Source organism: Bison bison, unplaced genomic scaffold (assembly GCF_000754665.1).
Source record: "Bison bison bison isolate TAMUID 2011002044 unplaced genomic scaffold, Bison_UMD1.0 scf7180017864108, whole genome shotgun sequence".
Classification (NCBI taxonomy): Eukaryota; Metazoa; Chordata; class Mammalia; order Artiodactyla; family Bovidae; genus Bison; species Bison bison.
In genome coordinates this window covers 8,566,906-8,575,566 of record NW_011494680.1, presented here as the reverse complement: position 1 = coordinate 8,575,566, position 8,661 = coordinate 8,566,906, and the positions used below count along the sequence as shown (strand labels likewise).

General features: G+C 43.9%; 1 protein-coding gene across 3 annotated transcripts in view; it reads right to left on the bottom strand.

The window, feature by feature from the left end:
- LOC104987872 overlaps nucleotides 1–4,025 on the bottom strand; it is a 147,701-nt gene extending 143,676 nt beyond the window's left edge. For all 3 annotated transcript variants that reach the window (XM_010838962.1, XM_010838963.1, XM_010838964.1), the window contains exon 1: nucleotides 3,879–4,025. The gene's annotated coding sequence lies outside the window, so the exon portion shown is untranslated. The remainder of the gene's footprint in view (nucleotides 1–3,878) is intronic.
- Between the last annotated feature and the right edge of the window lie 4,636 nt (nucleotides 4,026–8,661).

Below are 8,661 nucleotides of genomic sequence, written 5' to 3'. Positions count from 1 at the left end.
CTCCTGGGTGAGCTCATGCACATTTCTAAAGAAACAGCCAACACTGCTGCTCAAGGTCAGCCCTTTCCAGCTACTTCCACTCTTTAGACAAATATAGGGGCCTTGGGGTGTCAAAAAACATAACAGTAGTTAACATGCATAAAGCATTTAAAATGTGCTGGGCTCTTAAGGAGAAACATCCTATGACATCCCTTATATGTGGAATCTAAAAAGAAGTGATACAAACAAACTAACCTACAAAACAGAAAGAGACTCACAGACTTAAGAGAATGAACTTACGGTTGCCAGGGGAAAGGGATAGTTAGGGAGTTTGGGATAGACATGTACCCACTGCTATATTTAAAATGGATAAACATCAAGGACCTACTGTGTAGCGCAGGGAACTCTGCTCAATGTTATGTGGCAGCCTAGATGCAATGGGGGCTGGGAGGAGAATGGATACATGTGTATGTATGGCTGAATCCCTTCGGGGTTCACCTGAAATTATCACAATATTGTTAATCAGCTATGCATGCATGCATGCATGCTTAGTCACTCAGTCATGTCCAACTCTTTGTGATCCCATGGCCGTAATCTGCCAGGCTCCTCTGGCCATGGGATTCTCCAGGCAAGAGTACTGGAGTGGGTTGCCATTTCTTACTCCATAATTGCCATTTCCTGTAGTATAATCAGCTATACTCCAATACAAAATAAAAAGTTTAAAGACCGGGGGGAAAATGTGCTGTGCTCTTAAATATCAAACAAGCCTACAAGAGTGGTCCTTTTTCTGCATCACACAGGTGGAAATGGAGACCAAAGAGGGAAAAGACAGACCCCGACCCAGGGGTTCTCAAAGGTCGACCCCAACAAGCAAGCCTGTCTCAGGATGCAGCTCCCCAGGATGACTGGGGGGAGTGGGGCGTGGTGTTGGGAAGGAGCAGGAGGCCCTGGTGCGCGTCCCTCTCGGCCTGTTCCCACTTCCCATCTTCCTTAGGAAGCTCCCCCCGGCAGCCTGCGCCAACCCGAGCACTGACCCTTCTGTTCTGGGCTTAAAGGGAAGCCAGTTAGGTTTTCCTCTTCCTTTCTTGGCATTTGGTTTCCTTCCTTATCAGAGTGGTGAGACCAAGGGGCAGATAACAGGATGTAGACATAAGGGAAATAGTTCACAGTCACGGCTGGGATGCCTTTAGTGTTGTAGGGTTAGGTTTGGAGCTGCAGGAATCTCCAAGAAAGGGGATGTCCATCTGGCCTACCTGTTGACCAGAGCCTATATCACCATTGGGGGCAAAATCTGTAGAAATAGGAAGCGTTTGCCTATCTCTGTGTTCTTTGCACAGAACTCCCCCAGGGACCTTCAAGAACCTTTCACAACCTGCTTTTCTCTTCCATGTTAAAACAGATGCCATTTGTCTAGCACCTGCCATGAAAATGCTTTTCTGATCAATTAATATTGAAGTCTTAGATGACAATTCTTAATGTATAACGACACTCCACCAGCCCTAATTACTAAAGATCTTTCTTTTAGTTCAGAGACTGGCTTTTATATCATATACCAATGTTATAATTTCAACATTCAAAGATGCCTTCTCTGAAATGTCACATAGCTTCAGATATGAATAACACAATTGTTTAATAAAAAGCAACTGTCAGTCAGTCTTCATTTTCTTAATGGCTCTAAAAATGCTACACCTATATTCCCTAGTTTCATAGATGAACATGATTAAGACATGAAGTTTGAGACTCTGAGTTTCAAACCATTTAAGTAATAGAAAAGCTGCTGATATTTTAGAAAACTTCATTTTAAATTACTTATTACCATTAGGATCACACATTTCTCTAAGTAACTTAAGGGCAAGAAGTACTAGAGTGGATTGCCATTCCCTTCTCCAGGGGTTCTTCCTGAGGCAGAGATGGAACTCAGGTCTCCTGCGTTGCAGGCAGATTCTTTACCAGCTGAGCCACCAGGGAAGCCCCCCTACTCGTCCACAGCCAATCTCATATGCCTCCTGTAGCTTGTTTTTCAGTCACCTAATCGTGTCTGTCTCTTTCTAGCTCCAAGGACAGTAGCCCACCAGGTTTCTTTGTCCTCCACTAGTACTTTATCATGATAAGTGATATTTATGTTAATGTCCCAGAAATGCCATACAAATTTGAAATATCTTCTCAAAGGAAAAACTATTTTCATTTATATTTGAGGGTGTATTCATTATTTGAGTATAGTTATGACAACACCATGGCACTAATTCATATATAATAAGGATATATAAATAATGGGATTCACCTGCCATGCATAGAAAGCAATTTCCTCATAGAATGTTCTAGCAATAATATTTACTGATCTTTTTTTTTCTGTTTTATAATTGCTAAAATTACTTTGTGATTAATAAGTTAACCTGGAGTAAGATAACCCAATGGCCAGAGTCTATACATTTTGTCAGTTAACCACCTGAAAAGTCACAGCATATGTTTTAAAAGCTGACTTCGATGTTCCCTTTCTACATGGCTTGTCCAGTTAGGTCATGTTCCCCAAACTTGTCTAGCATTTCCTGGTGCTGAGGAGCCCTTTCACCCTGGTAATGCCCAGGTCTTCGCTGTGTTTAGAAGTTTCTAAGGGTGCTGTCTGGCTTCTGTGTTATGTTGCTATTAGATTCGTTTAAGAGGTTAACTACAGTAAATGTAAGCAGACACTGAGCACCCATTTCTATGATACTGATCCAGCAAGGAACCTGAACAGTCATCCAAGTTATAAGAACACAGGGTGCGATGTAAATATGTGAATTCTAGTTGGCCAAAAGGAAGAAAGACATCCATGGTATACTCTTGTGAAAGTATTATGCCATTAATTTCAAGCATGCCAAAGGAAATAATGGAAAAGAAAATGGCTCTGGTATTCCTATCCATAGACAGAAGAGCCTGGCAGGCTACAGTCCATGGGGTCTCAAAGAGTTGGAAATGACTGAGCAACTAAAGAAGAAAAAAAACAAATAAAGAGGTTGAGGATTTATTCCCAAGTTTAGTAGTAGGAGCTTCTGTTCAGTTCGGTGGGGCCAGCCTGACAGAACCCTCTCCTGAGGATCCCTGGCCCCCAGGCTATCGGGGCCCCAACAGTTTCCTCTTTCCTGCCTGGTGCCCCCCACCCACAATCAGCTGTGGTTGCTCAGCCTCCAGAGCCTGTGTCACACCTCCTGAGGCTGCAGAGTGGCCCCGTTCCCAATGCTGGAGAGATGGGGATGGAGTCTGAGTGTCCACAGGGAGGTTCCGAGTTAGCTCACCTGAAGTCACTGAATGCCACTACCCAGCAATGACACCAAATGTCCCCTGGGCCACGTGGGGCTCCCCAACCGAATGATGTAGACATATCAGACCCAAAGAAACAAGATCTCTGTTTATGAACCAGGTGCCCACAATGTACTGTACATGGTGCCCACACAGCCCTACCAGTGTTGTCCCCATCGACAGATGTGTAAACAGGAGGAGGGGGAGTAATAAGCTCCCCATGGTAAGGGCTAGAGCAGGCATCCTGGACCATGCTGTGATGCGTGGGATTGGTCTTAACTCCTGTGCACGGCCCACAGATTCTTGAGCTAGAGAAGAGTTGTCCAAACAACCTCTGAAAGCTAAACCTCCTTAGAAATATCTGCTAAGATGCCCCACAAGAAAAATAAGTTCCCTCACCTTCCCCATAGCAACCAGGACTAAAAACAATTGCGCTCCAGCCTTTCCTGCTTTCTCTACCATCATTGGCATAGTTTCCAAAACCACTGAGCGATCTTCAATGTTTCAGTAAAAGTTTAAGCTGTCCTCCCTTTTAAAGACCTAATTATAAAGCTTAACATTTTAATTACCAATTCTTGTTTTTAAAAAGGGTAAGGAGGGAAAAAAAAAAGCATATATTTTACCTGTAATTTCCAAGACGAAATTCCTCAGTTGCTTCCAGAATGTCTTATCAGAAGGGCTGGAGTCAGGAAGAGTCAGAGCCCAGGGCCTGGCAACCTGGGCAGCCTGTGGCTCCAGACACTGCTTGGGAGTGAACTGGGCTTCTGTCTGTGCTGGCCAGAGGGAGCGGCAATGTTTGTGTTGTCACCTGGATTACCTGTAGCAACGGCGAGCACTGCAGGTAACTCACAGACCACAGGCTGGCCACGAACAGAGCTAGTCTCACATTCACAACTACTAGTGAGTGTCAGTGAGAGCACTCCTCTCATTCCAATACAGAAATGTCCAGACTAGAGCACCAACAGCTGCTTTTTCCCTGCCATCCCAGTTGCCTATAATACCCAACCAAATCATTTACTTTAAATAAAACTTTTTACTAAACGACCAATAAAATAACCTGTTTGTTTAATGGATCCTCTCTGGCATACAAATAGAAGGTGGCATGTGACCCTGTGAGCTTTTTATCTTATTCTGAAGTTGATGTTTTGAATATTCATCTTGAAGAGTATGTTTCCGTTTGGTAAGACACCATGACGTGATGGTCAAGTCCCCATTAACAGGCAGGTTGATTCAATTCAACTGATATTTGTTAAGTGCTGCTCCATTGAAAAGATAGGCCTGCTTAAAAAAAAAAACAAAAAAAACCTCTGACTTCTAGCAATTAACAAGCCAGCAATCTTTCATACTAGACCATCAACATGCAAGTATTACCTTCACTCTTCGCTTACTCTCTCAATACTCATGTGCATACCTCTTCAGCCCAGGCAGAGAGGAGCTCCGAGTACTGCCAGAAGCCCGGGCAGGTGGGGGGTGGGAGTGGGGGGCCCAGAGGATGACGAATCATTGTCATCAATATCACCTTCCTTTTGGTCACCAGAACCCCTGGCTGAAGGTCTCATATTGTTTCATGTTTTTTTAACAACTTTATTGAGATGTATTGACTACGAGGAGCTACATGTATTTGATATGTACATTTTTATGAGGTTGGACATCTGCAAAACAGCCATGACACCATCACCACAGTCAAGGAAATAGACTGATCCATTACCTCCCAGAGTCTCCTTGCCTCCCTTTGTTTTTGCTTGTTTGTTTTTATGGTAAAAATACTTACCCGTCCTCTGCACACATTCTAAACTGCACACACAGTCGTGTCCAACTCTTTGTGACCCCATGGACTATAACCCACCAGGCTCCTCTGTCCATGGCATTTTCCAGGCAAGAATACTGGAGTGGGTTGCCATTCCCTTCTCCAGGAGATCTTCCCAACACAGGTATTGAACCCATGTCCCCTATATTGGCAGGCAGATTCTTTACCACTAGAGCCACTTGGGAAGCCTGTTACCCATTTAATCATTTGCTTATTTGGGGTGTTTTGCTATTAAGTTGTGGTCTCATATTGGTTTTAATACTCAGAAAAAGGCACAATCTGTTTGCCTTTCTCCTAGACACAGAAGATATAATTTTTGTGAGTGTAACACATAGGAGAAGGCAATGGCACACCACTCCGGTACTCTTGCCTGGAAAATCCCATGGACAGAGGAGCCTGGTGGGCTGCAGTCCATGGGGTCGAGAAGAGTCAGACACAACTGAGGGACTTCACTCTTACTTTTCACCTTCATGCATTGGAGGAGGAAATGGCAACCCACTCCAGTGTTCTTGCCTGGAGAATCCCAGGGACAGGGGAGCCTGGTGGGCTGCCATCTATGGGGTCACACAGAATCGGACACGACTGAAGCGACTTAGCAGCAGCAGCAACACATAAGAAACAAAGTTCCTTCGAATGTGACTCCAAATATCAATTTGAGAGAGTGAGAAATTCTGTCCAGAGGTACCTGTGCCTTCAAGAAACACTGAACTTTTTCTGGGGGGGATGAGCTAGCAGCAGGGTGCAGGATGGCGCAGTGGACAATCAGAGGCCAGGGCAGGTCTTATCCTCATGAAGTCTCCTCACCTCTGCTGAGCATCTAACTGCTCTGCAAAGAAAGGACCTGGTTGGATAGACCTGACACACTAGCATTTTTTTCTTTCATTGAGTAATATTATTGCCTACCTACTCAGTGGCTCAGTGGTAAAGAATCTGCCTGCAATGCAGGATACTTGGGTTCGATTCCTGGGTCAGGAAGATCCCTTGGAGGAGGAAATGACAACCCACTCCAGCGTTCTTGCCTGGGAAATCCCATGGACAGAGGAGCCTGGTGGGCTATAGTCCATGGGGTTGCAAAGAGTCGGACAAAACTTAGCTACTAAACAACAACAAAACAGTGCAGCAAAGGCAATTATTTTCATTTCTTCACCCAACAAGCATTTGTTGAGGACCTATTTGGAAACAAACATTTTGAGGAAATTCAGCAAGCCCCTAAGCAGATCTACAGATGCTTGAAAACACTGTCAGCCTCACCCTGTTCTCTGCACACTTATTATATGCCAGCCTGGCCTCAGTCTTTGCCAGAGGGAAGGATCACCGTAGGATACAGAATTATAACATCTAGAGGGAGACAGTTAGCAGAGATAAATCCCTGTTCAGACTGCATCTTGTGCTAAAGTTCATATAAAAAACACACACAACCTTAACACAATAAGTACTTCATAATTCATACAACGGCTTTCCTAGTGCTTCAGTGGTTAAGAATCCCCCTGGCAATCAGGAGACACAGGTTCGATCCCTGGATCGGGAAGATGTCCTGGAGAAGGAAATGGCAACATTCTCCAGTATTCTTATCTGGGAAATTCAATGGACAGAGGAACTTGGCGGGCTATATTTACACACAGAAGTGAAGAGCTTCAACAAGAACAGGGGAAATGGGAGAAATCTTGCTACACTGAGACAACCATACATTATGTTGAGACAGCGTATGAGTATGGTTAATGATGATGTTAAGTTGAACTGTATAAATTGCAATTTTTCTAATTCAAAATGGGTCAATTATCAGTAATTTTGTATCATTTAACCTACTATATAACAGTGAGGCTATGAAAGAAGCTGTGGGGAAGGTGGGTGGTGTACCCTGTGATGGGAGTTTGGATTTTATGCTACAGTCTGTGACAAGCCACTCAAGAATTTCAGAGGAGAGACGTGACATTTACTTCGTAATTACCATTCTCATAATGTGGCTAAGCTTGAAGGCAATGAAACTGGATTTAAAAAAACCAGTTAAGTGACTATACCAATAGTTCATTAACTCATCAGTATTTATTAGTTGCAGTATTTATTGACTGAGGGAGAGAAAGATGGCTCCTCAAAGATGTCCACATTCTAACATGAGACTTATGAATGTGTCATGTTACAGGCAAAAGGGACTTTGCAAACATGATTAAGATACAGATATAGATATAGATGGGCTCCCCTGAGGGCTCAGTCAGTAAAGAATCTGCCTGCAATGCGGGAGACCCAGGTTCCATCCCTGGGTTGGGAGGATCCCCTGGAAGAGGGAATGGCAACCCACTCCAGTGTTCTTGCCTGGAGAATCCCATGGACAGAGGAACCTGGTGGGCTATGGTCCATAGCGTCTTAGAGAGTTGCACACAACTAAAGTGACCTAACACTCATGCGCACATGCATAGATACAAAGACGCAAGTACATCGTACTGGTTCTGTGTCTCTAGAAAACGCAGACTAATATACCTATCACAAATGAAGCATTTTGCTAAGCTCTGGGAAAGAAGTAAGAAAGGCTCGAACTAAGGAAAGCAGTGGGAATGAATAAAGAGGGAGAAACTGAAGGTGTGGTGGAGATGTAATCAATAGACCAGGTCTGCTGGGTGGAGAAGGGGAGAGTCTCAGGACACCCCTCCTGGCTTCTACCTTGGCGATGGTGGGATCACCAACTTCATCTGGAAAAAGAAACAATTTATAAATTTACACATAAATTTAATTAGTCAAAATAATTTACATCACTTGAAAAAATTTCTAATTAATCTAGAGATTAACTATTTGCTAAAGATAAATTTTGTCTGTAAGATGCTCCTCTTTTCTCATGAGAAACACCCTGGAAAGAAGATTCCCAGACATCAGGCACTCAGTGCTTTGGAAACAATCTTCAAACCCTTGGATAAAGAGTGTGAGTTTTCTCACCTTCCTCCATCCTCTGCTCTCTCATTTCACATCCTCCTTCCCCCTTCCTCCTTCCTTCTCCTACCTAGTTCTGTGAGTCATACACAGGAAGGAAAACTCTATATAGAGCCTTGGTAAGCACCATAGACTAAAGGAACTGGTAAACTGCAGTGAATCTTTGACTCTTAGAGTTTGTCGTTGTTCATTCCCTAGGTCGTGTCCACAGTTTTGCAACCCCATGGACTGCACCACACCAGGCTTCCCTGTCCTTCACAATCTCCTGGAGTTCACTCAAACTCATGTCCATTGAGTCAGTGATACTAGCTAACCATTTCATCCTCTGTCGTCCCCTTCTCCTCCTGCCTTCAATCTTTCCAAGCATCCGGGTCTTTTCAAATGAGTCAGTTCTTTGCGTCAAGTGGCCAAAGTATTGGAGCTTCAGCTTCAGCATCAGTCCTTCCAATGAATATTCAGGACTGATTTCCTTTAGGATTGACTGGTTTGATCTTCTTGCTGTCCAAGGGACTCTCAAGAGTCTTCTCCAACAACACAGCTCAAAAGCATCAATTCTTCAGCACTCAGCCGTCTTTATGGTCCAACTCACATTCATACCTGACTACTGGGAAAACCATGGCTTTGACTATATGGACCTTTGTGAAGACCTAGCACAATACAGGTGTTAAAATTCAGGTCCA